This window comes from Hyaena hyaena, unplaced genomic scaffold (assembly GCF_003009895.1).
Source record: "Hyaena hyaena isolate Hyena2069 unplaced genomic scaffold, ASM300989v1 scaffold_738, whole genome shotgun sequence".
Taxonomy (NCBI): Eukaryota; Metazoa; Chordata; class Mammalia; order Carnivora; family Hyaenidae; genus Hyaena; species Hyaena hyaena.
The window spans coordinates 331,855-359,260 of NW_024081374.1; the positions used below are offsets into that span (position 1 = coordinate 331,855).

The following is a 27,406-nucleotide window of genomic DNA, read 5'->3' on the forward strand; positions in this document are numbered from 1 at the left end:
ATAGGATGTTTACAAACTTAGAGAAACATTTGATTTGCTAACTTTGCTGTTAAAAACAATGTTGCAGCCTTCTGCACACAGTTGTGTCTGTATGCAAGTATGCTTAAGGTAAAAATATGTACATTTATAATTTTGATGAATGCTTCCAAATTTTTATCTATTTAAGTTACACTGTCATAGACATTGCCACCAGCCATATGTGAAAACACCCATTTCCTTATACCATCCTCATTAACACAGTGAATTATTAAACTTTTTAATCTTTACCAATATATGGGGGGAAAAATGTTCTCAGTATACTTATTCCTCTTATTATGATTAAGAAGTTTTTTATGTTTAGGAACCACTCATATTTCCATCTTCATAAGTTATCAGTTTATATAGTTGGCCAATTTTTCTTTTCAGGAATTTTTTTCAAAGAATTTGGATACTGGCATATTGCTTGTGGTATTAGCTGCCATTATTTTTTTCAGATTACTTGTCTTTTGATATTATTCCTTCAGGATTTTGTCATTAATAATTTTTTTAATGAAATTTTTTGGATGTTTGGGGGGGTTTCTGGTTTTGGTGAACAGGATGACTTTTAGGTAAGATTATTAAAAATATCTCTGTGGGGGCACCTGGGTGACCCAGTCAGTTGGGCGCCAACTTTGGCTCAGGTCATGATCTCACAGTCCATGGGTTCAAGCCCTGCTTCAGGCTCTGTGTGCTGACAGCTCAAGAGTATGTATATCATTCTCTATTTTTATTTTATCTTTCAATAATTTTTATGTTTTTTCATAAAATTTTCACATACTTTTTGTGAGGATTTTGTTGTTCATTTGATTCCTTTTTCTAGATCCCTGAGACATTTCATTGCATTTATTCTTTCCTTCTTCTTTTCTGTGACCTTGTTTGTATGTGCTCCAGTTTATATCTACATATTTATACTTTGAACTAGATTTTAATCTTCAAACTTAAAATTTATCTATAGAATTCCAGTTTGCTAACTGAACAACATTCCCTGTAACCCACCATATCTTCGTCATTCAGCATTCTTGTGCACACTCCTTTTTTCTTATGTTGTTATCTATAAGTATGTATGCACACTGAAATATTGCACAACCATAAAAAAGGATGGGAATATTGTGCCAATTGTGACAACATGGGTGGACCTAGTGGGTATTATGCTAAGTGAAATAAGTCTGACTGAGAAAGATAATACCATATAGTTTCACTCATATGGAACCTAAATAAACAAATAAACACACAAAAAGGGGAATCAAACCTATGATTACAGAGAACAAACTGATAGTTGCCAGAGGGGAGAGGATGCAGGATGGGCAAATGGGTGAAGGGTGGTGGGAGATATAGGCTTCCAGCTGTAGAATGAATAAATCATGGGAATGAAAGACATAGTATAGGGAATATAGTCAGTGGTATTGTTAATAGTACTGCATGGTGACAGATGGTAGCTGCACTTGTGGTGAGTGTAGCATAACTTCTAGAGAAGTTGAATCACTATGTTGTACACCTGAAACTCATGCCTTTACTCAGGTAGAATTTTTAAAAAAAAATTATCTACATGGACTGATACTTCTCATTATTCACTTTGTCATCCCTTTTCATTTTGTTTCTTCTCTCAGAACTAGTAAGTCCACATGATTATAAAGTGACATAATAGTCTCAGTCATTCATTCCCATCAGTTTTTCCCTGTGTTCTTCTTCCTTTCCTGACTCATGATTTAATACATTTTATTGCCTCTTCTTTCTTGAAAACCTTCCACTAGGTTTAGTGACACTGAGTTTCTGGGTCTTTATTTATTTCATAAATAAAGTTACATAATATATGCTGTTTAGGAGCTTGCAGTATGATTCTACTGTTTCTATATTTACTCTTTTGTATTGTCGTCTGCTATTATGCTTTCTACTTTAAGACTATTCCTACCACTGCTCACAGAAAAGTGGAGGCCATATGTTAAAAATGGTAGAAACTTTTCAGCCAAGCCTCCTAAATTTCTGTGGGGCAGATTCCTTCCCCTCTTCTACAATCTTACTAGACTTTACATGAGCAAGAAATAAACATTTATTGTGTTAAACCACTTAAATGTTGAGGTTTTTATGGTACAGCAGCTCTAATTGCCTTGACTAATACAATTGCCCTTTGAACATTTCCCTTTAAAGGTATCTTGGAACTTCAAACCATTATGTCCAGAATACATTTTCTTATATTCTGCTAAACATGATGTCTGGAAAGGAGAAACTAATATTTTCCATCTACTACTGCACTGCCCAACAAATGTGTAAAGTTTTTCCACCCACTAACCCATTCTCTAACATCACCTTGGTGTCCTGCAATGCAGTTTAATTTCAACACTTACTAAAGTAAGCGCAGACCCCACAGGTTAAGAGCTTAGTCCCACCAGATGCCACCCTCCCTCCTTGTCAGAAGCCCATTGCAAGTAGCAAGTTCCCAGGTTACTCACAACTTCTGTCCAACTTGGCTACAAATCAGAGGTTCCCAGACATCCTCCTTGTATTTGATAATTTGCTAGAGTGGCTGATCGAATCCAGGAAAACAGTTTGCTTATTACTGGCAATTTATTATGAAGCGTATTTTAAAGAATATAAACGAAGGGCCAGATAAAGAGATGCATAGGGTGAACGCTTGAAGGCTTCCAAGTGCAAGAGTTGTGTCTCCATGGAATTGGGGTGTGCCGTCCTCCCGGCACATATGTGTTCACCAACCTGGAAGCTCTCTGACCCTATACTTTTGTGATTTTATGGAGGTTTCATCATGTGGGCATGATCAGTTATTCACTTAATAGCCAGCCCGAATACCCTGGATATCCCATTAGTTCCCGGTTTCTCATCATGACTTGATCATTCTAGTTATCAGCCCCCATCCGGGAGCCCACCAAAACCACCTTATTAGAACAAAATATATTTCTGTCACTCAGGAAATTCCAGGGGATTTAGGAGCTTTATGTCAGACACTCAGATCACTCAGGACATTATAGGAGTTTTAGGAGCTCTTATTAAAGACCAAATATTAACAGGAATCAGGGACAGAGAGATATAGATATATAGATATCTGACCTATGTAATATATATATTATTTCATACCTGACTTTCCTCCTTTTCCTTCTTCCTAGTAATGAATAAAGTATACTAGAAGACAGAGTCTAAAAAAACCTTGTCATTTGAATTTATTTATCTTGCCCAATTGCTTCTCATTTCTAGAAAATTTTATGTACACACGCTGTTCCTGTTCTCTCCATCTTCATAGCATCTTTTCTATTTCAGGCTTTCATTATCTCTTGATAGGACAATTATTATGACTTTGTAACCAAGTTCCCCGTGTCATGTCATGTCATGTCATGTCATGTCATGTCATATCATGCTGTTTCTTCTTCAAGCTCTTCCCTTGCAACTGATTAATACTCCTAACTTGTTTCTGATATGCCATAACCTTTTACCCAAATTGCATGTAATAAAGTTCAAGTTTTTTATCTTTGATCTGTCTTTTGACTTAATTTTGCTGTCTTATTTCATATATCCTCCCTATATGATATAATAAGTTGTGTGAACTGAAATACTCTTTGTTTTCCCACCTCACTTTGCTCTCTTTATTTGGAATATCTTGCTTATTCATCTTAGAATATCTGAATTCTTCTTATCTTCAGGTCTGGCGCTAATATTGTTTCGTCCACAAAGCTTCCCTGGTCCCCTTATTTTGTAATTTCTTTTTCTTCTAAAAGATGGAGTATCATTTATAATACATTGCTATTCTTATAGTTATTCAGTATGTCTTACCTCCTTCACTACAGAAAGAGCTTTATGATGACATTCTTTCATAAAACTATTACTAACTGAATTTTACCTGAAAATTTTGCATATGGAAATAAAGATCTCAGAACTTTTTGCCAAAGAATAAAAGTGGGTACAGCTGACATAGAAAATAGATCACGAAGGGATTAAAAATAATTTTAACATTTATTTGTTTTTGAGAGACAGAGAGAGACAGAGTGCAAGCAGGGAGGGGCAGAGAGAGAGGGAGACACAAAACCCAAAGCAGGCTCCAGGCTCTGAGCTGTCAGCACAGAGCCCAACATGGGGCTCGAACTCACAAACCATGAGATCATGACCTGAGCTGAAGTTGGACACTAAACTGACTGAGCCACCCAGGTGCCCCTCCAAGGGATTTTTAAGTAGATTGTTCTTAGACAACATAAGATTATACTTACTCTACAATCACCAAATGATTATTATGAAATGAGAGACATTATTACTTTGTAATATTCAACTAAACTGAATCATGGTTCTTGATAGATTTTTAAGTTTATTTATTTACTTGGATTTTTTTTAATGTTTGTTTTTGAGAGAGAGAGACAGGGAGAGAGTGTGAGGAGAGGAGGGGCAGAGAGAGAGGGAGACACAGAATCTGAAGCAGGCTCCCAGGCTCTGAGTTGTCAGCACAGAGCCTGACAGCAGGGTTCAAGCAGGGCTCAAACTCGTGGACTGCGAGATCATGACCTGAGCTGAAGTCTGATGCTTAACCGCCTGAGCCACCCAGGTGCCCCCTACAATTTTCAAGTTAAAACAAGATTAGTCTTGGCGATATGACACACACCATGAAAAATAGATGTATTCTCTTTAAGGGGAGAAAAAGTAGTAAAAAATGATCCTTTGTTATTCCTCATGGAATACTGTGTCCATTTTTATATGCAGAAAGACAGTAGTAATCTGAAGCACATGCTTAGAATACTGCTGTTGTTTCAGAGTTTAGGCTATCATTTGCAAAAGGAGTAATAGCTCAGATATAAGAATATGGACATAACATTACAATAGTATTGAGAAGAATGAACATACATAAATATATTTTTTCCTTTCTCTGTAGAGAGAATTAATTATACTTCTCTGATGTCCATCTGTGTAAGACCTCTCTTGTGTTTCCGTAATTACCTTTCTTGATTCCCCATCTCCACTGACATTCCTCTGCACTCATACTCCTATTAGACTTTGAGTTAAATATATCTTTGAAAATTATATGGTGTTACTCCGAATATGTATGTGTTCATGTGTTTTTAGTTTATGTAAATCATTCTGAATCTTGTTTAGTAGTTTCGCTACTCAGCACTTTTTATTATGATTTATTAATTCTGCTCTGCATCTAATTTTATTCTCACTGTTGCCTTGAGTTCTGTCTCATGCATATGCCACATTTTACTCATCTCATCTCCCCTGATTGACAGTATTACCAAAAGAGGGTTTTGTAGGTCCCATGCACATATAATTTCGCTAAGTACTAACTGATTGCTTTGTAGAATGGCTGAATCAGTTTATAGGCCTAGCAGAGAAACCTGGCAACTTGAGTCCCTGTACTTTCTAATGTTTGGTACTGTCCAACTTTCTGATTTTTGTCATTTTGAAAACTGCTAATTTTAACTTTTGTTACTTCTGTAGTGAAGAAGAACCTCATATATAAGGCAAAGGCCTTATATATGACACTTTTTCTTTGGGGTTTCCTGTCTTCCTTATTGATTTTCAGGGGTTTGTTGTGTATGCTTATATCAGTACTTCATCAGTTTTAGACACTGCAAACATTCCTACCTAGTCTTGAATCTTTTAACTTTGCTTATGGTATCCTTCATTAAATAGAAATTCTTTATATTTTGTCAAATTCATCAGTTTTTTTCTTATGTGTTAAATTTAATAAAGTATAATTCATATACAGTAAAATGCATCTGTGTTAAGTGTAGTTTGATGAGTTTTGATATGTATACACTTACGTGGTCATCCCCACAATCAAAATATAGAAAATTTACATCACTCCAAAAAGTCTCTGGTGACCCTTTTCCAGTCAGTTTCTGCCTTTGCCTTTGATGCCAAACCTTAGACAAGTAGTGATCTGTTTTCTGTCCTCAGAGATTAGTTATGTTTCTTGTAGAATGTCCTCTAAATGGGATCATGCAGGTGTACCTTTTGTGTTTGGTTTATAAGCAAAATGTTTTGAAAGAAAAGTGTGTGTCTGTATGTGTATGTACACATACATAATGTATGCAGGTACATATACACATGTATTCATACATATATAGATATATATACACACTATACATATGTACAGTTTATGTGTCTCACTATATAATGGACTTAGTATTTGGTATCATTTCTCTTCCATCCTCTAGACTTTCTTTAGCATTTCCTTTAGTGTATATCTGCAACTAATAACTGATTTCTTTTTTTAAATAAAGGTATTTGTATTTCAACATCATTGGACAAAGTACAACATCCATTCTTGATAGAAACCCTCAACAAGTAGGTTTAGAGGGAACCTAACTCAACATAATAAAAGACATATATGAAAAATCCATAGCTAGTATCAACTTCAGTGGGGGAAAAAAAAAGAGAGCTTTTCCTTTCCAGTCAGGAATAAGACATGGATGTCTACTATCAGTACTTTCATTTAACATAGTACCAGAAGTCTTAGCCACAGCAGCCAGACTACAAAAATAAATAAAAGGTATCTATTTCAATAAGGAAGAAGTAAAACTTTCACTATTTACAGGGGGCATGATACTATGTATAGAAAACCCGAAAGACCCACCAAAAAACTACTGGAACTGAAACATGAATCCAGTAAAGTCCCAGGATACAAAATCAATGTACAGAATTTTGTTGCATTTCTATACACCAATAATGAAGCAGCAGAAAGACAAATCAAGGAACCAATTCCAGAAAGAGAAATCAAGGAATCAATTCTATAAATTGCACCAGAAACAATCTAATGTTTTCACTTACTTAGTTTGATAACGTCATGAACTATAGTGATGGATATTTAATGTTAAATCAGCCTCGAATTCATACAGTGAACTTCATTTAGTTTCGATACATTATCTCTTTTATGTATTGCTGGATTTGACTTATGGAAATTTGATAATCTTCGCATCTGTTCATGAAGGATATTGGTCTGTGATTTTATTTTATTGGAATATTTTTGTCTTGTTTTGGTGTTAGAATAATTATGGTCTCATAGACTGAATTGGAAATTGTTCCATCTTACTTTACAGAAGAGATTGTGTGTAGTTATTAATTCCTCCATAAACTTTTGGTAGAATTTGCCAGTGGAAATCTCTGGGTCTGAACTTTTCTTTTTGGAAGGCTTTTTCCTTATAAATTTAATTCTTGTAGTAGGTATAGGATTATTGAGGTTATCTGTTTTATAGTATTTCCTTATTGTCTTTTGTATGTCTGTGGTATTAGTAATGATGCCCCTCTTTCCTTCCTGATACTGGTAATTTATGCCTGCTCTCTGTTTTTCTTTGTAAGTCTTGCTATATACATTTGTCAGTTTTACTAATTTTCCAAAGAACCCGTGTTTGGTTCTTTGACTTTTCTTTTTTTTTCTGCTTTCATTTTATTGATTTATGCTCAAATCTTCATACTTTCCTTTCTTCTGCTGGCTTTGTATTTAATTTGCTAGGGTAAAGCTTAGGTCTAATTTTATATCTTTTTAAATATAAATGTTTAAGCTAAAATTCTCCTCTAATCATTTCTTCTAACCGCATCCCACAAATTTTCATATGTTATATTTTTATTATGTTTTGGTTCATCTTAGAAATTTCTCTTGAGAATTCCTTTTTGGTTTATGAGTTTAGGAATGTATTGTTTAATTTATAAATATTTGAGAATTTTCCACATATCTTTCTGTTATTAAAGTTTAATTCCTTTATGGTTTGAAATGTACTTTATTTATATTCTTTTTAAATTTATTTAAGTTTAATATATGTCCTAAGATGTGGTATAATTTTAAAGTATTTCATGTACACTTGAGAAAAATGTGTCTTCTGCTCCTGTTAGGTAGATTATTAAATGAATGTCAATTAGGACAGATAGTTCATAGTGCAGTTTAAGTTATTTATATACTTAAAACTTCTTTGCTTAATTTTTCTGTCAGTTACTGTGAAACGAGTGAAGTCTCCACCTATAATTGTGGATTTCTCATTTTCTCCTGTCAGATCATCGGTCTTTGCTTAACAGACTGAGCCACCCAGGTGTCCCTAGATTTTTTTTTAATCTTGTTGCCCTTCCCCAGCTTACTGTCTTTCTACCAGTGCCTTTCTGTCAGTATTTTAAATTTTTTGTCTTTCCCCATGTATATTAAGGCTTTGTTTTCCTAAGGAGACATAACACAGGTGATGGAGTTTGGGTGTTGGATACAATTCTATCCTCTAGCTTGCAGTAGGTTTCCACTAGTTTATTCAGGCTACAGTTTTTCTTGTTGCTTTAATCTTTTCTTCAGATAAAGGCTCTTAATATGTCTGGATAGAATTTTGTAAGTGGCTTCTGTTTGCCCCAAGCTAGCACCATGGAGGAAGCTCTTTCAGGATTTTCTTTGATTTTCCCAATTTGCATCCAGTAGATTTCCGGAAGCAAAAGCCTATAAAAGCATGGACCATCCCTATGTCTGCAGACCCTCAGGGGCTTTACATTCTTAACACTGGCCCATACTTAGCTTTTAGAAATTAAATTTTTTCTACCTGAAAATCTTACTCACATATATGGCATATAGTAATATCTATACCAGGTAAGCAAGTGCTGGTCTTCTTTCTCCTTATCGGTATGTGTTTCCTTCCAGATTTTGGGTTAGTTATTTGTATCAAACCTCAGTTCTTTTATGTGTTAAAAATAATTGCTAATTTACCGTTTGTCTAATTTTTATTTTGCTTTTTTTTTTTCCTATGTAAGAGTCTCTATTGATCTCTAAGCTAAATTTTAAATATATTAGTGTATTCAGTTATCATTTATGTCTACATTCAGAAACACTCTTCTTACCTAGTTTTAGAGTCTGGGTTTTTCTAGGTCTATGAAATAAGTTGGTAGTGTTATTTCTTTCTCTGTAGGAATTAATTGTAGACATTATTTGTGTTTTTTAAAACTTGATATAATAATAAAAACATCTAGGACTTTTTATGTTTTGGTAAAGGAAGGCAGTTATTTTAATAAAATTTCATTTTGTTTATTGTTTTTTCTTATTTAATTAATTTTACTGTTTCTGAATCAAACTGGCATGGTGCTATTATTTTTATGTCTGTGACAATGGGTGAACAAAAATTCATCTAGCTCAAGTGAGAGAGAAAAAAATACACAAACAGATACTTCTCCTTACCCTATGTATCATAGTCTTCTCCTGACCTCTGCCCACTTTCTGTTATTTTTTGTCTCCCCATGGGTATCTCACAGTTTCTGTATTGTATTTAAGGCTCTTTTAGTCATACCATCTCACTTTTGAAACATACCCCATATGTTTGGTTTTGTGGAAGGGATCCAATTCATCTTAGTGCATTGCTTTCAGAACAGGAATTCCCAGTATTTTCTATTAAAAGCAGTTGAATAAATTGAATTCTTAAAGTGTATTAAACATTTCGTAGCTATTTTGACAATGTAGGAGAGATGTTACAATATGGTTTCTGTTTCCCCGATTTATTTTATAGTATAGTTAATCAACAGAAACTCCTCTAATATTTCATTATAATCCCAAGTATTTGACATTGATAATAAATATTTGTGACAATGATTATTATTCAACTTAATACACTTGAATTACACTTCAGAGTTTATACAGCTTATATTCATTATTCAGTTTAACTCTCCTTTTTTTAAAAAATTTTTTTATAGTTTATTTTTAAGACAGAGACAGACCATGAGTGGGGGAGGAGCAAAGAGAGAGGGAGACACAGAATCTGAAACAGGCTCCAGGCTCTGAGCTGTCAGCACATAGCCCGACGTGGGGCTCGAACCCACAAACTGTGATCATGACCTGAGCCGAAGTTGGAAGCTTAACCAACTGAGCCACCCAGGCACCCCTTAACTCTCCTTCTCAAAAGTGTGGCTTAAGAATTGTTGTCCACATATCCAAGACTAGGGAACTTGATGGTTAGAAGGATTAAATGATCTGCTTAATACAAAAAAATAAATGGTAGAACTACCACTAGGTCTGTGTATTCCAAATCACATTCTTATATCACTGAACACACTGCTGCATGTGATCACTCTTCTTTGCTTGTCCTGTTATCTTGTCCTAATTCACAGCTAGGCTGTAGCACATAGAGTCAAATATTTAAGGTTAATTTGGGATTCTTCAAAGAATATTACTGCCAAATAGAGTTCATGTTTTCTTCTGGAAATTATGTCTGCTATCTAATATTCGTTTCTTTGATGAGAGTGACTGAATTCTGTCTGGTGCATTTTTTAAAGTGCCTCTTATGGCTTTTACCTCATGACTTCCTACTGAATTTATATGTCACCTTGATTAAAAAACAATTAATTGAAAATCCGTATTTGAGTTGAATTCAGAGTAGAGAAGCTTCACTTAAAACAGCCAAGTATGAAACTCAAGGGTATGTTTTAACGAAGCAAAGTCAGCATAAGGCAGTAGAACTAACTTTAGTATGTATAAAGCCCAACTGAAGAACCTGTTAAAACTGAAATTCCTTGGCTTCCACTATAAATTCTAAATTTTTCACCTCTACTTTAGATTGGATTACTTTCTGAGATATACTGCCTAACTGCTATTATGTGTTAGCAATACCAACTTATCAGATTAGAGAGTTATTTCAGTATGAATACTTAGTAATACCTTTCAGAAATGGTACAGCTGCCTGTAGAAATGAAGACAGTTGAAAAGTCTGGAATTTTTTCCTGATCATCCTAATCCCTATTTGGGACTGGGGCGACTGTCACCACTCTACTTTGCTTTAGTATTTACCGGTGGTTTGTAGTTTTCATTCATTGCTTTCATTGGTTTATCTGCCTGTGGACTGTACGCTTCCTGAGAGTGAGATGTCAGTGTGCTATTTTCTGTCCAGCCTTTAGCACACGTGCTTACTTACATCTATGTAGAAGAACGAATGTAGTGGGACCCTGAAGTGATAACACAAAAAATATTTTGGTGAATAAAGGTGAATTGGAAAATTCTCCAAATCAAATTTACCTTAATTTCACAATTTTTTTTCCTGTGGAAATTAGCCACTTAATAATCCCTGCTGTATAAGAAATTCTATCTCTTGTTAGCCAAGAGATGCCAACATGTTTTTTTTAAGGCCTTGTTTTAAAAAGGGCAAAATTTAAGGTGAATGTGAACATGTCAACATGACTGAAAAATAATTGTATTTATTTATTTAGTCATTCATTAAAAAACAGTTTTTGAGCACTTATATAAAGTATCACATATACATTAATAAGTAGAAATAGTGATCCCTTCATTCTTGAAATTTATGGTATTTGGGAATAAAGACAGTTGAAGGAGTAATTAAAACAAAGTGGTTACTTTCTGAAACTTTTGCATGTCTGAAGTAGCACAAGAACAGAGGCTCTGTGTTTATGGCACAGATAAGACAGGTAGGCCATCTGTAGTACATTTCATACACATGATAGCACATATGTATGCCATGTCAAAGGGCACTGATTGAAGTCATGAGCACATTCTGTGTACTTACTTATTTCTTCATTACATGGAAAGATGCTTGAAGTCTAGGAGTCTGTCTTCTATGTTCATGTATTCTTTACAGAGTTCACTGCAATATTTCCAACAGGTGAACGTCTAATAAAAAACATTGACAAACTGACTTTTCCTATCTCCTGCTGGATTTGCAAAAGATTAGTAAGCTAGTTAATTTGATAATGGTTGCTGAGTGTATACAGAGGCATTGAATAATTGAGAATTGACATATGGTTTTTTTCTTTACTCATTCTTACTTGTCTAACCATCCTGGATGTTTTCAGCAGTCCATCCACTGGCATGGATGTCATTGTGGTTTCTCTTTGTGACTAGGGCATAAGACTCACTGGAAGCCACTGCACAGTTTTTGGTAAGAAATCTCTTTTGCAATTTCGAATGTTTCTGAAATTTAAATTTCTAATCAGTTCATTTTCTGAGTTCTGAGAAATGCGTAGGTTCAAAGAGTTATTCAGACATCTCATATACAAAGCAATTTCTGAAGCTGAGGGAAAATACGTGTTTGAAGAGGGTCTCAATAGGATGACCCTCCAACTCTTCTCAGTACCCCCACTCTGATCCACTAAGATGATTAGAGAATCTGTTCTGTTTTCAGCTGCTCCACTTTGAGACTTTCCCCCATCTCCTGATTTCTTTAAATTTCATTGAGCTTGACTTTGCAACCAGACTCTTAAGTCTCCTTGTGCTATTTTTGTTTTAACTTCATGTTTCCTCAAGAGGGGAAAGTATTTCAGAAAGCGCTATTTACTCTGTTACCTAGGATCATTCTTTCATTATGTAATTATTCAGAATGTGTAGAACCAGTAGTTAGACAGCAGATTAAAGTTGTCTAATAAAAGAATGTCAAAGAAAGGAAGAAAAAAAGTACAGTGAAAATGTCAATATTCAGATCATGCTAGAATTTATTCAGCATGTTATAGTGGAGAGGTCTGGGGGGACTCATGGGCTGAAATGTCCCCCTGGCTTGGCTCTTGACCCTATAGCTGTACTTAAATAATCAGATCATCAACTTCCTCATCAATAGAAAGAGGGATTATGATACTACCTCTATCACAAATTGTTGTTATAATGGAATAAAGTTATCCAGGGAGATCATTTAGCAGGTTGGTAAACATTTCACTTGTTAGTTCCTTTCTATTCTATCATCCATCATTATATAGGGCAGACAAAATAGGGATATAGTCATGCTATTCTAATAGTATTGTATGGTAGCAGATGGTGGCTACGCTTATGAGCCTAGCATAAGATAGAAAATTGTTGAATCACTATATTGTACACCTGAAACTAATGTAACACTGTGTGTCAGCTATACTAAAATAAGTAAGTAAATAGAAGTATTTTCTAGAACAGACAAAATATAAGCCTTTTTAGAACAGCAAAGAAGAGTAACATGTTGTCAGTTAACCACCTAGTTTGTATAAAAGAGTTTTAAAATTCACTTGCTTTCCCTCTCTTCCTTTTCTTCTTGTCTGTCTCTTTTTTTGACTTCCCACTCATGAACTAACTGCTGCTTGAAAATAGTGAGCTGAGATTGAATCACTCTTTCCATACTCTAAATCTAAAAGGCAAAATGAGGCAAAATCCCAAATCTAACTCCCATTTAAAACAATTTCTGAGGTTCACAGAGAAGCTACAGAGCATTCAAAGCAGGATCTCAGTAAGTTGTGACAGTGCAACAACTACTTACTAACTGGATGCCTCTGAAAGAGGTCTATTTCTAGTCCACAGCCAAGGGTACAATGTGAACAAATCCATGAGATATGCAGTATTGTGCTCAATGAATACTATGAGATTTATGAATTCTTTACCATTATGCAGTAGATTATTTTCTGCTAGTGGAAAAATAATTCTTATACAAGCGGAATATTATTTTTAAAGTATTTATGGAATTAAATCATACTTTCAACATTCAGTTGAGTTCCTACTATGTATAAGACATTTCACTAGAAATTGCAGAGGATTTAAAAAAGATTCAGATACCGATCATGGTTTTAAGGTGGTTACAACATAGTAACAGATATGATAACTTTTAATTATAATGCTGAGTAAGTCATTTTAAAAGTTTCTAATAATGTGCTTTGAAAATTCAGAGAAGAACATGATCACTTCAGCTTGGGGTTAAGGAAGAGTAGAGGTTTCAAAAAATGTTAGCATTTTAGATGTCCATTGAAGTATAGAAGACAGAAAAAGAAATAGAATAAAGAAAGGACATTCAGTCAAAAGAACAGCCTAAGCCATGAACTGGAGGCCAGAGAAGAGGTTGTATGTATTAACAATGAATGGCAAAGAAATCCAGTATGCATGAGACTTAAAGGTAGAATATAAGTTTTGACTATATCATTAAGGCCATTGAATACCAAACTATTATTTGCTTCTTTCACATGTGTTCATGAATACAACAATTTTACATGCTGTTGTAATTGTAGAATATAATCCCAATCTTGTGTGTCTGTGTGTGTGTGTGTGTGTGTGTGTGTGTGTGTGTGTGTGTATTGGTAGAAGAGATAAGGAGAACCTACATGTCCATTTCTCTGGATAGCATCACGTTTTTCTTTTCAATGAAACAGACTCTCAAGTTTTTTATTTATATCAAAATCTAATAGTCACAAGTCCCACTTTATTCCCACACATGAGAGAAGAGGAGGGTGTTAAGATCTTCTTGTGGTTTGATAAATGTTAGAAGTATTAGTTGATAACCTTTCTAAAAGAGAAATGTCAATTTATTACTACAAAATAAAGTGTCACCTACTTAGGGCAGCTTCTCTATGTTACAGACATTTAAACTTTTCAGGGCATTGCAACATTCTCAGAAGATATAATAAGAATGCTTTGTTGAAATAACACTTTCAAGGACAGTTTTAATAATAGAAAATAAAAGGATTATATGTTTCCCCCAACCTGAATAAGAAAGTAAGATTTGTGAAGTCTTAATTCATTAGTTGAGCAGAACTGAATCTGCATTTCTACAATTGCAGGTAAACGCAGACATTCTTCTTAATCTATGGATATTTCTTTTACTAGCAGTTGGGGCAACCTTTTATTTCTAAGGTTAAGTTTTGGAATTTTCTTGGTTAGCACTGAAGAGAGGCGTGAGTAAGGCAGATCTAAGGTGCCCAAAATGTACAATGTAAAAAGGGAAATCTGTATTCAAATTATTAATAAGAAGGATTGTTTATCACATTGCAAGCCATAATGATGAATATGGCTATCTTGAGTTTAACCTGAGTAGACCCATGCAATGTGAATTTAAAAGACTTACAGATTTAGTTCACCCTTACTTTATAACATTAATTGATGATAACTCTGTCATTTAAAAGAAGACTTTAACTTCAGCCCTAACTGGAGAAAATTGTATTTACTGTCTGAATAATGTGTGTGCTTCTGAATGAAATTTTCTTTTTCTTCTTTTTAATGATTTTATTTATTTCTGAGAGACAGAGACAGCGTGAGCAGGGAAAGGTCAGAGAGAGAGGGAGACACTGAATCTGAAACAGGCTCAGGTCTGAGCTATCAGCACAGAGCCCGATGCGGGGTTTGCACCCACGAACCATGAGATCATGACCTGAGCCGAAGTCAGAAGCTTAACCGACTGAGCCACCCAGGTGCCCCCTGAATTAAATTTTCTTAAACCAAATCTAATTTCTTGGAACATACCAACAAAATGAAAGAATAGGATTGTTAGAATTTTTTTTACCAACACGTACAAATTCACTAACATATAAAATACTATGAGTACTCTAAGCAGCAAAACTAATGCTAATATTTCTTCAACAAGTATCCAAAGGCAGTCATCTCATCAGAATTATAAAGACATAAAAAATGATGAATCTTGCAATATAATCTGTGAAACCATTCATTGCCAAGAGCCTTATAACATATCTTCATTCATTAGAATGAGTTATAATTTTTACTTTATAAAAACACATATCTAAAAAGAAGTAAGCTTTTCTTTGGTGCTTTTATTAAAAAATAGCTTATAGGCTTAATTCATTTCTTAAAGAAATCATGTTTTATTATTCTGCAGTTTGCACTCAGGTCAGCTTTGCATATAGTAATTTTTGTAGGAAGATGATTACATCTAGGAAGGATATGCTTAACGAGACATTACAGATCACTTTTTCCAGATTGATCCACCTAAAGGAAAGCAGATTCATATATTACCTTGCCAAGGCTGCTTCTCCAGTGAACTGAAGAAAACAAAATGGAAGTCTAGTTCTGAAATTTGTAGTGCTACAAGTCTGGTATCCAGTGATAGAGCAAGAATTAGACAAATAAGCATTTTTTTAAAGTTTGTCACATGACTAAAGAGGTATAATCAAATTGACCTCAAAATTCAGATTCAACTAATTATGTTTTTATAGAGATTGCTGACTGCTAACTAAAATACATGTTCTAATTTTCCTGGTCACACTGGTAGGCATTTTTTTACCAAGCTTTCTTACGAATAGAAATTGGATATATCTGAATGGAATGAGAGCACAAGTGATACATGCCAGTTATAGACCTGAGAATGAATTAAAACTTCCATGTAAGTGCCTCCATGCCCATGACCCTTTCAGTGACCTGGAAATGAGACTTCATTTTGCTTGAGGAAGTCAGTCTCACCATTCATCTGCTTTTAAGTGAACATAAATAAATTTCTAATGCATTTAACTTATATGATATTTTGGGGTATATTTGTTATAACCATCAGGTTAGATGGTTATAAAAAACAACCATTATAAACATTATAAAAACAAATGTTTATTATAATAATTGGGAAAAATGCTATCCTGATATTGAAAATAGGGAAGCCACACAGTATACGTCCACATTTATTAAAAAGAACAAAAAACAAAATTTATAATAATTATTATAAATACTTATTTATAATAAGTTATAATAATTACACAAAGAGATGGAAGAGAATTTCTTTTGTTTTTTATATTGCATCGTATGGAAAGTCAATCATTAGCATTGTGATTTTCTTTCCTAAGTCTTGTTTATTGTTACTTGACTTGGTTGGTTAGATGAACATGAAATATTAAAATGAGGGTATTAAGATACAGATACTTGTTACTAGAAGCATGAATAAAAGGAGAAGGATTTAAAGGCCATATTTATGGTCAGCATGAATCCATGTAACATACAATAGCAGCATATGGCATGTTAAGAGCCAGCATGAATCCATGTAGCATATAATAGCAGCAAAGAGATGAGTACACAGTGACAAGAAGATAAATTTGAACCAAACAAGGGTTTCTTATGAGGCAAATTACACAGGCACAGACAATGCCTCTGAGGTACATGCATGTGTTTGTGCATGCATGCACTCACACCTGTCCATATGATTAAGCATACATGGTCTGCCAAGAATTAGGAAGATGAAGAAAAAGAAAAAGACCTGGACCCCAGGTGATGAAATTATATGGATAAAGGGTTTGTATGTCACCATCCCTTCAAATATTTAGGGTTACCTAGAGACATGGAAAGGTATTGTTTTTTTAAGCAACATCTAATAGAAGCAGAAAAGAGAGACAGTGTATAAAAGATCATACTGATCTATGAAAATCCACAAAATGTAGAGGAAAGGAGGATGTTGTAAACAGAGAACCAAATAGGACAAAAAGAGAGATACAGAAATGAAAATAAAATATTAGATTTGAAAATTTTTAAAATTTGCATTCAACTGCTAAATCTCTCATTTGTCAGCCATTTAACGTTTTATTTTACCAATCTTAATTCTCATCTGTGAAAAAGGAGTAAGAATTCTTTATGTATTTACCTTGCAGGATTTTAATACAAATAAAATAAGGTAATAGATGTGAAAGAACTTTGCAACATATAACATAGTCCCCAACACATAGTTACTGTAGCATATTCTTTAACATAGTTTTTGATTCTTTTTTTAAGGACATATGTATTGATGATATTTTCCTAACGGAGACCTCAAAAGTAGCACAAAGGTAAGATTAAGTAGGAATGATAGCTTTAGAAAGTCTTATTCTGATATTTTTTTAAAATGAGGGAATGGTGTAAACTGTAATAAATACTTACGTCTCTTTGTGGACAGCCTTATTTCTTGGAAAGTAAAAAATGCAGTCAGGTAAATCAGGCTGGATTTTTGCCAGTGAGCAAGAACACTTGTGATGTAGAAGCACTAGAACATGTGTCCCAAGTTAGGAGAATAAAGATATGTACTGTGTTTGTAAGTACTGAACATATTTGAGTGGGGCAGTGGGAGAAATTGTAAAGCTATGATTGTTTGGGCTAATACTCTTAAAGGAACATTAGCTCAAGAAAGATGGGGATCTTAAAAATTAAAAATATTGACTATAATGAAATAAAATATTTGATGGAGAAGTCAGAAGCATGAACTGGATCATGGTAACTAGACAGGAAGCACTAACTGAACTTAGATTTTTAATAAAAGATCCAGGAAAAATAAAAAAGCTGAAAGGAAGGTCAGTTAACCACAGAGCATCTTGAAGGAATAGCCAGCAGAGGCCAGAATGAGCTGTAATTTAACGAAAGTGCTAAATATAAGAAGTGGGGAATGTTATCTATAATAAAAAGGGTTGGACATGATCCTAGCAAGGTACAGCTATCATGATGTTAATATTTAAAAGCAAGAAGTCAGATACACTGTGACCTAATTTAAATAAAATCTTAAAGAGAAATAAATTCCATCTTCTCTAAGAAGTAGCAAGTAGTTGAAACAGAATCTCTTTAACTCTACATAGGATATTTAAAACCAGTAGAAAAAGTTACCCCAAAGCAGATAAGCAGATATAGACACAATGAAAGCTGAGACATGCTGAAATAACTGAAAATGTTATAGTATAGCTCAGAAGGTAATAAAACTTCCATCTCTACAAGCACTTAAGTAAAGGTTGTATTTTAGTCTCAATATTGTAACTTTAATAATAAAATAGAAGCTTGAGTTAGATTAATTCTAAATTCCCTACCAGTGCTAAGATTCTGCAGTTCTAAGTGAGATTAGGGTCAGCTTATTATAGAGTTGCCAAATCTAACAAATAAAAATACAGGACATCTAGTTAAATTTGAATTTTAGATAGACAGTGAGTAAATTTTTAGTATAAGTAAATTCCAGATATTTTATCTGGCAACATAATATTTTTTTCAATTGAATCTCTTACTCGGTTTTTGCTTTTTTCTGGGGATGTAAGGAAGAGGCAATAAAGAAATTACCATATAGCCCAAAACTGCTCAGAGCCCTGACTTCAGGGGCTTTGCTAATAAAATTATCAAATGCTAGAATCCATAGACTTACAAGATTGAAAGGAAACCCTATGTGACATCTGGACAATTTCTTAATTTTAAGAGCAAAGTGAACAGTTTGGCTTCTCTAAGACAGTATGACACAGAATTATTTGCCATAGTTACTGGTTGCTAAGGAAGTTTATGGCATATCTTTTATTATAAGTGATTGAAAGCCATCTAAAGGTAATCCTCTCTATGTATGTGGGAGTGGAAGGTAGACTTCTCCAGGCACCTTTTAGCTCTGAAAGACTTTTTAAGCCTTACCAAAATTCCCCTCAGGTAAAATCCCTTCACAGTTTTATAGGACTAAGTTTTTCAGCTCATCAATCCCTGAAGTTCTAGTAACTTCACTACAGTTAGTTGTGGGGATAATTTAAGCAAGTCCTATATCCCTCCAATTTCCTTTTCCACAACTTTTCTACAAAATAACCCAAGCATGAGACACTTTGGAAATGTGACAGCCTAGTTTTCAGCCTTTCCTCTATTTAGAAACTCTTGTGGCTAACCTTTGGAGAACTAACTCAAAGTGGGCATCTCTCAAATAGATTTCAGTACTGTAGTTCATTCTTTATTGCTTGAATAATTTATATGAAATAATATTAATGTTACTGGGGGGTGACTCCCTAACTTATAATTAGAGTTGTGTACGTATTTTAAACCTCCAAAATTTTTTATTATGCATGATTTTCTCAAAATTAGCACTTCTATAAAACCAATGTTTATTTGACATTTCTTGAGAGAAGCTGTAGACACTAGTTAAATAAGCAAGTTGTTGTCATATTGAAGGACACCTTCCAAGACATTTCATTACGTAAACCTAATTTTCTTGTCTAGTCTTCTTTAAACTAGTGGACCCGCCCATGTAACAAGTAACCCAAACCACTTAATATTGTGCTGCAGCAATTATTTGGGCTCCTGGGATTCTGCTCTTCACCTAAACACTGGCCCTTTAGACTGACACATCTTCCAATTTTTTATAATCACACGAATGGAAACCACTGCAAACTGAAATCTTATTATAGAGGTACCTTCTATGCTGGTTGTTGTTTATCAGGAGGTCCTCTTAAAGTAAGAAAGAACTATCTTTAGGAAAGGGCCCTTTCTTCTCATGTTAACATTGTGCCTGGAACTTACTTTCTGAGAGGCAGTATATCTCCTCCAAGGTCTAAAGACCTGTGCATGCAAGGGATACATTCAGAGCTTTACGGAAATTTTGCATAAGTCCCTTGATTCTTCCTGGCAGAAGTCCCTGTGCTTTTATGCTAAGAAAACAAGTGGGGAACTTAAAGGCACCAAGAGTAGTAGGTACTTAATTTGGGATCTGGGTTGGTCTTCAGCCTTTTCACATTTACTCATTCTTAATTTACAGTGTCAGTGGGGTGATGAAGATTAGAAAAATCACTAAACTAGACTTGCAAAGTGAATCTAACTTGATATGTGGGAGAACTTTGACTATTAGAGCATTTAAGATCTAATTTGGGTGACTTTGATGCGAAATACTTCATTAAGGTTATGTGATACTATTGGAGTTTGTCAGTTTCTAATGAATCATACTTTCCTTGGCTTCCTGGAATCTAGAATGGGAGTAATTTATTTTCAGAATATCATAAAAATATTTGGTTCAAGTAATATAGAAGTGATTTCAAGGACATCTTCTCTGGGTCAGTGTAGACCCTTCATAAGATTCTTGTTTAAACATCTGAGGGTGAAAGTTTTAGGCAATCTGATGAGGATCTGGAATATTCTTAACAAAGTAGTTTCCATCCTAAAGGATCCCTGATCTATCAAGGACACAATAGAGATTCTTACTACAGAGATTGAAACCTACTTTTGGAAGATCTTAGGATCTTTGTAATAATAACTGAACTATTTGGGGGATTTAAGATGCTCTTTGCCTCTGTACCCGTATGGACTTTATTATCGCATTTCACTGGTATACACTAAAGGCAGAATTGAAAACAGCTGTTAATTTTAATGCCGTCTTTTCTTGTAGTGTATAGTAAAGAATTGGGTGGATACTAGTAAGCATCTTTGAATACAAGCTGGAAACTCAGTTAGGAGGATCAGCAGATAGAGAGATCCCCTGGTCTTTCAGCATCCTGTGGAAAGGAATGCTTGGATGAGAGTGCAACTGTATGTTCCAAGGGTTTGGATTCCAGCAGAGACTCTAACACCATTGTTTTCTTTAAATAGGCCAAATGTAAGAACACCCTTGTACGGGAAGAAATGGACAGTGTGGGTTTAGACGCTAGCCGTTTAGTTGAATGTTAGAAAACTAGCTGCCCAGCACTTTGCGATCTTGGGGGACCTTTGGGAGTTTAGTTTGGAAGGAGAGCACTTGGTTCCAGCTAACTAACTGCAAATCTGGAAACAGCTGTCAAGGTTATTCGCTAGCAAGGTTTATTCGATAGACAGTTTAATACATTATGAAGTAAAAGAGACAAATGAGGTCTGAAGGTCAGTCAAGATTCACATACAGTATTTTTTGTGCAAAATAATATTTTGTTAGTATTAATTATAAAATGTCATAAATACTTCCAGTACCTATTTCTACTCAAAACTTGGGTAACTAATTAGTACATAGTATTGGGCTATAGGCATTAGCTAGCTAAGGCTAAAATGAAATACCTTCATGAAATGGACTGAAGTTTACATGAAACTCCACTCTCACTAAGGAAATTTTGGGAAAAAAATCAGTAAGTCAGAATAGACTAGGGTTTGCAACAAGAATCAACTGTTCTGTCAGTTGATAGACAATATCAAGCACATGCCCAGAGCTCATCCAGTAGTGTTTACCCAGGAGACCCCAGTGTGACTGTTAATATATTGCTTTCCTTGGACAGATTTGTCTCAGGAATAGTACGAGACTAAGCTTGAAAGTGCTAGTATGATAAAGGGAACTAGAATAGGTATGGGCTGAACATAATTAGAACATACTAAAAGGTGGATACCAAAGGCAAGAATATAGTTTGGGGTGAGTTGGATTGTCTTTGTCTGAGATGGCATAGCCTTGAACTGGGATCCTGGTAGTGACAATGAAAAAGGAGCAACAATAAGACAGATACAGCAATAATAAAGTAATGAATTAACCTATATATATAAATTTGAGTTTTGAAAAGAAAGTGACCACATTTTTTGATCAAAAAATGTCATTCAAAATATTGCAAATGTTATATGCATGAATAAAAAGCTTAAGAGTGGTTTTTCAGAGACTATTTAGCTGCCCCCCTCCAAATGAAATAAAACCATACATTTAGTGTACAAACTGTCAGTCATCTGTAGAACCTAGCCTTGGGTCAAGGCTTAATAAACATTTACAAATAAGTTAATAGAATCACAAAGAGGACACTAGGGCAGATAAATTTCTTATTCTTTTCCTGAAATTTCCGTTTCCTGATTGTAAGCAGACATTGTATAAAGATATCCTTAGATTACAGATATAAAAATTACACACAGTATACAACATAAAAGTATACTTGATTTTAAGATGTGTCATTGTCTAAACCAATATATTTTTTGCTGTCTGTTTTAAACCGTATAGAAAAAGGTTTTTGATGGAAAATATACAATAACCTTTATTTCTTTTAGTTACTAAGTGGCAATTCCAGAGAGACTCTCACTTTTCTCATGTTATTTTCAAAATTTCAAGAAGTGTCACCTACATTGGAAACATTTGCTAAATCTCAACTTTCAGAATGCTAGTAGGATACACTTTAATTGGATCTATAAAAGTAATTCTCCAAAGAGTGTACCTCTGACCAGTTTACAGAAAGAAACCAATTCCAGGTTTACAGAGGAAAAAGTGAAACACCAAAAAACTGTCTTTCCTTGCTCACCTTAATGTTTGGAGAAAAGACGGAGAATGAAGCTTCAGTAGTTCATTTGAGTGACAGTTTATTATTTTTTTTTCTCTTGAGTTGGATGAAGTGTATAATCCCATTGCAGTGTATGTAGTTTTCTCCAGTGTTCCAGGACCATGATACTGTTAATGCCATGAACGGTAAAATGCCCACCAGAAATAGCTCACTTTAAGACTTCCATAGTAATGGTAAGCAGTGGTAGATCAATGAAATTGACATATAACTCAAAAGGATCTTTTAATTCAATAAATAATTTCAACATTCCTAGATAAAGTAATTTTTAAAATCTATTTTTTGTTTTGAGATTTTTTTTAAGGCTTGTTTTTAATTAGCACTAACATTAACAAGTTTAGAGAGGAACAGTATTGATCTGTTCTGTGATTCACTAGCCTTGTTTACTGTTTATTTTGGATTTTCCTATACTTGAGTATTAACTGGTAGAAATGCAGGTAAACAATTGAATAGTGAAAGGCGTGGCAATCAAAAGAGGAAACGTAAATGGCCTCAATAATCCATACCCTAGCTAATCAACCTCCTAATTTTTGAGCCTTGATTGGATTCACAGGCCGTGAAATGGAGTCCTGTTAAGTTTTTTAACTAAACCTCAGTTTTGCTTCCTGGTAAAAAAAAAAAAAACTTTGTGAAGTTTAGAAACCAAATACCAAGTTAGAATACACCAGAGGTGACTTAGGACCCAACGCAAAGAATCGAACAAGCAGGAATTTTGGAAAACTAGCTGAATAAGCATGGTGCTTGTTACAAATGGCAGCCTTTACACCTAAGTCTCTCTACAATCCTGAGAATAAGTAATATTGTTTCACAGATCAGTCTTGTGCTGGGTTAGGTCAGCAGTTTTCTGCTTTGCACTAAGATTGATAAAATGTTATTCATAAATTTCTCATTTTTTTCTGCAGTATTTTATGAACCTGGAACAATATGAATTTACTATTAGTTTTGCTTTAATTATGTTTATCTTTTTGTAACTTTAAAAAAGAAATTTTATTGATTAATAACATGTATATGCGTATAAATATTTATGTACAAGTAAATTAAAATTTATGTGTGTGTGTATATATATATGACAAGACTCAGATGTTTTATGCATTCTGGTGATTATAAGAATTTTAAAATTATCATTTAAGGTTGAAGCATGCTGGCTAGAAAATTTTTTTAATTAATTTCTCACTTCTTATTTCAAATTTCTGACTCCTTAAAAATAGCCATTTCATTTGGTACAGATTTTTAAAATGACAAATGGGCCCTATACATTAAAAAGAATCAGAGTTTTTCAAAGACACATAAATATTATCAGAACTCTCAAAAGGCAGCGTTTGCCTCATATTATCCTGTTATAATGTTTTTATTCTGTCACAGAAATAAAATTTTTTTAATTTAGTTTTTTAGTATTATGTAATATTCATCATTACTTGTTCTGTTTTTGTTGATTTAAATATAATTGTACTTTCTCTGACTCTCCTAGCATAATACTCTCTAGCTCCATTCACATTGTTGCAAAAGGCAAGATATCATTCTTTTTTATGGCTTAGTAATACTGCTTTGTGTGTGTGTGTGTGTGTGTGTGTGTGTGTGTGTGTGTGTGTGAGATGTCTCCTTTATCCATTCATTGGTTGATGTACATTTGGTTATTTCCATAATTTGGCTCTTGTAGGTAATGCTGTTTATATATCAGGGTTGCAGAGTACATATGTAGGGTTTAAGAAACAAAACAATGAGCAAAGGGGAAAAAAAGAGAGAGGAGGCAAACCAAGAAATAGATTCTAACTGTACAACTTAATTGATCATTACCGGAGGGGAGATGGGTGGGGAGGTGGTTATATAGAAGATGGGGATGAAGGAATGCACTTGTGATGAACACAAGGTATTGTATGGAAGTGTTGAATCACTATATTGTACACCTGAAGGTAATATTATACTGTATGTTAACTAACTGGAATTTAAATACAAATTTTAAAAAATAAAAATTATGAAGTAAGTATATATAATTGGACTGACTGTTAAGTGACCAATGATAAAAAACATAAAACTATGAATTTTGGGGCTTCTCTCCTATATCATAGTTTGTTCTACAATGTTATTCTGTGACTTTTCCTTTCACCTTTCTTGCCTGGTCTTTAGTTCATGACATTTTCTCAATCCAAATCCAGAGACCTCGCTCAATTTGTGGAAAGCCTTGTTCCCTGAAGTCTTAAACTTCAAGCAAGATAGTCGTAGGGTAAAGAGTTGGTATCATATTTAATAACATTATATAGTGCACTTAAAGATTTGCTAAGAGGGTAGATCTCATGTTAAATGTTACTACCACAATTAAAAAAAAAAAAAGGAGAGAAATGCTTAAAAAAAAGTTGGGATCACAGGCCACATACATCAGAACTAAAAGCCGTCCAAGAGAAGCAGAGTGATGGAGAAGACATACTTCAAGAGGTGAGATTACATGGGTGTTCAGGAACTAGGTAAGTATGAACGACTAAAACTAGAATTGACTGAAGCCGCAGGAAAGAAAATAGGGAGAACACAGAGGATTAGAACCAAGGCAGGGCATGAGAGTAATGTTAGAATTCATCTCTAGCCTCCTTGCAGGTTAATGAAGTCTTGCTGAGCAGATGCAGAGGTCTTCATATATCAATCAAGGCTCTGCCAGACACTGCCTCCTAGGATTCTCATCCTAGACATTAGGTCTTCAATAAAGGTTCTTCAGTATCCCCCAAGCTACAATTAATATGTTCCCTCAATACTTCACGGTACTTGCATTGGATTTTTACTTTCTAATTCCATTCAGTAAAGTGTGCCAAGTATTCTGGTATAAAGTTACTTATCAGTCTTTATTAATCTCCTATTCCCTCCTAAAACCACACAAAGAATTTGCAATGATTAGGAGATGGAAGATGGCATCTGTTTCCTCTGTCACGGTTGTTTGTATCATCATCTTTTGCAAGCCCACAACAGACACTAGAAGTCCAGAAATTTTCTCTACTATCTTGGATGTGGAGTGGGAGTTTTTTTCTAGTATTCAGGTTTCTTAGAAGGGCTATTCTGCTACCATACTTAGGTCTGGCCACTTCCCTGGAGAACAACCAATGCCTGCACTACCAGAGGGACCTACAGACATCTGTTTCTCCATGCAGACATCCCTACCTTACTGCTTTCTACTCCATGATATCTGACATAATCTCCTCTGTAGTTTAAGGCTTTTAATAAATGACAGACTTCTTCAGCTGCTTACACCTTCTACCAGATGGTAAATTCTTGGGGAAATAATTACTAAACTAGATTATATCAGTAAGACAGGGAAAGGAAAAGAGAAAATATATTTGAACCTTTCAAAAATTTACTTGCTAGTCTAAAATGGAAGAAAGTGATTATTGAACAAGTAACTATTATTGATAAGAAAAATTACTGTAATTATAGCTACCAGTTACACTTAAAGGATTTACTCCTTAAAAATAAACAAGCACACTAATACTTGTTAGTGTCACAGTGTCGATTTTTAGAGAAAATGAATGAAATCAATATTAGTGAGTGCTTAGCAATGGAAGGGTGGGTGGTTAAATCAAGTATGTTGCCTCTATGCAAAGATGTACTACATATGTATGTACATGGGTGTCAAAGAGATGTTGGTATGAGAAAATTTGCATAATATATATTTATGTACAAAATAAAGGCTGCAAAGAACAGGAACAACAGATACATCCCAAAATTTTATCAGTGGTTATGACTTAAGTAATCTACTTGGTGGGAATTCAGGAGTTTTCCGCTTTACTCTTTTTGTTCACTTGTGGGTTTTTTTTTTTTCCATTTTTTCCAAAGGATATTTCCTTTTAACTATGAAAATAAAGCCAAAAGAACTATTTTGAATTTCAAAAAGATAAAATTGCTTTCATCTACTGTTTACTGTGTCAGTCACTTCAGTAGACATTTTATATACATTATTTCTGTTCTTGTCACCAATCCTTAAAAATAGGTATAAGGTATAAGATTTTATTTAAATTTTCTGTCTTTGTTCTTAGAAGAATGAAACATTAATTAGACATGTAGATGGAAGAGCCCTGGTTTCTACTTGATAGTATTGCCATATGATAACAGGCTCCTCACTCCTGGGTAGTTTGTCTTCCATCCAATCCATGTGGTTAGGTGAAGAAAATGTCACCCCCACCACCAAGTGTTTTTTTCCCATTCTCTTTGATTAATATCTTAGTGTTCTTGTCAATGATGTTAATTTGGGTAGAATGTAGTGATGGAGTGAGAGCAAAAAGGCTTTAAGCTGGTATTGGGAAGAAATCTGAATTTTAATAAAGGTAACTCTTGAGGAATTTCCACACAAATTGCTGGATCAGATTTTCTGGAATTCTTTTGCATTCATTTCCCATCAAGATTGGAGATTTCTCAGGAAAACAGTATTATGTTAGGTCTAACCCTTTGGCAGTATGTTTCATACCATTGATGGTAAAACGTTCTTTTACAGGGTATCATTCACTTACTTAGTGTGCATATGAGTGAAGTTCTACTGATTTGGGAACCAAACAACTGTACAAGCAATGAGATATAGAGTGATATAAGTTTGTGCTTTATCTGCTGGTTTTTAATGCCATCAAAATAGATTTTTAAAACTTGAAGTGATGAAGTATAGATTCTCTTTTTAAGGTTTATTTATTTTTCAGAGAGAGAGAGAGAGGCAGGCAGATAGAGGTGGACAGAGGATCCAAAAAGGCCTCTGTGCTGTCAGCAGAGAGCCCAATGTAGGGCTCGAACTCACAAAACGTGAGATCAT

The 27,406-nt window shown here is 34.3% G+C and overlaps 1 protein-coding gene across 6 annotated transcripts in view; it reads left to right on the forward strand.

Moving 5' to 3' along the window:
• The window catches only part of LOC120220950 (cytochrome c oxidase subunit 7B2, mitochondrial), a 123,226-nt gene that overhangs the window by 49,491 nt on the left and 46,329 nt on the right, over nt 1-27,406 (forward strand). For 2 of the 6 annotated variants that reach the window (XM_039218175.1, XM_039218173.1), the window contains exon 3: nt 17,390-17,442. The exons of 3 other annotated variants lie outside the window; for them this stretch is intronic. The gene's annotated coding sequence lies outside the window, so the exon portion shown is untranslated. Of the gene's footprint in view, nt 1-11,812; nt 11,850-17,389; nt 17,443-27,406 lie in introns of all 6 variants that reach the window. One more of the 6 variants, XM_039218174.1, reaches the window with a different exon arrangement.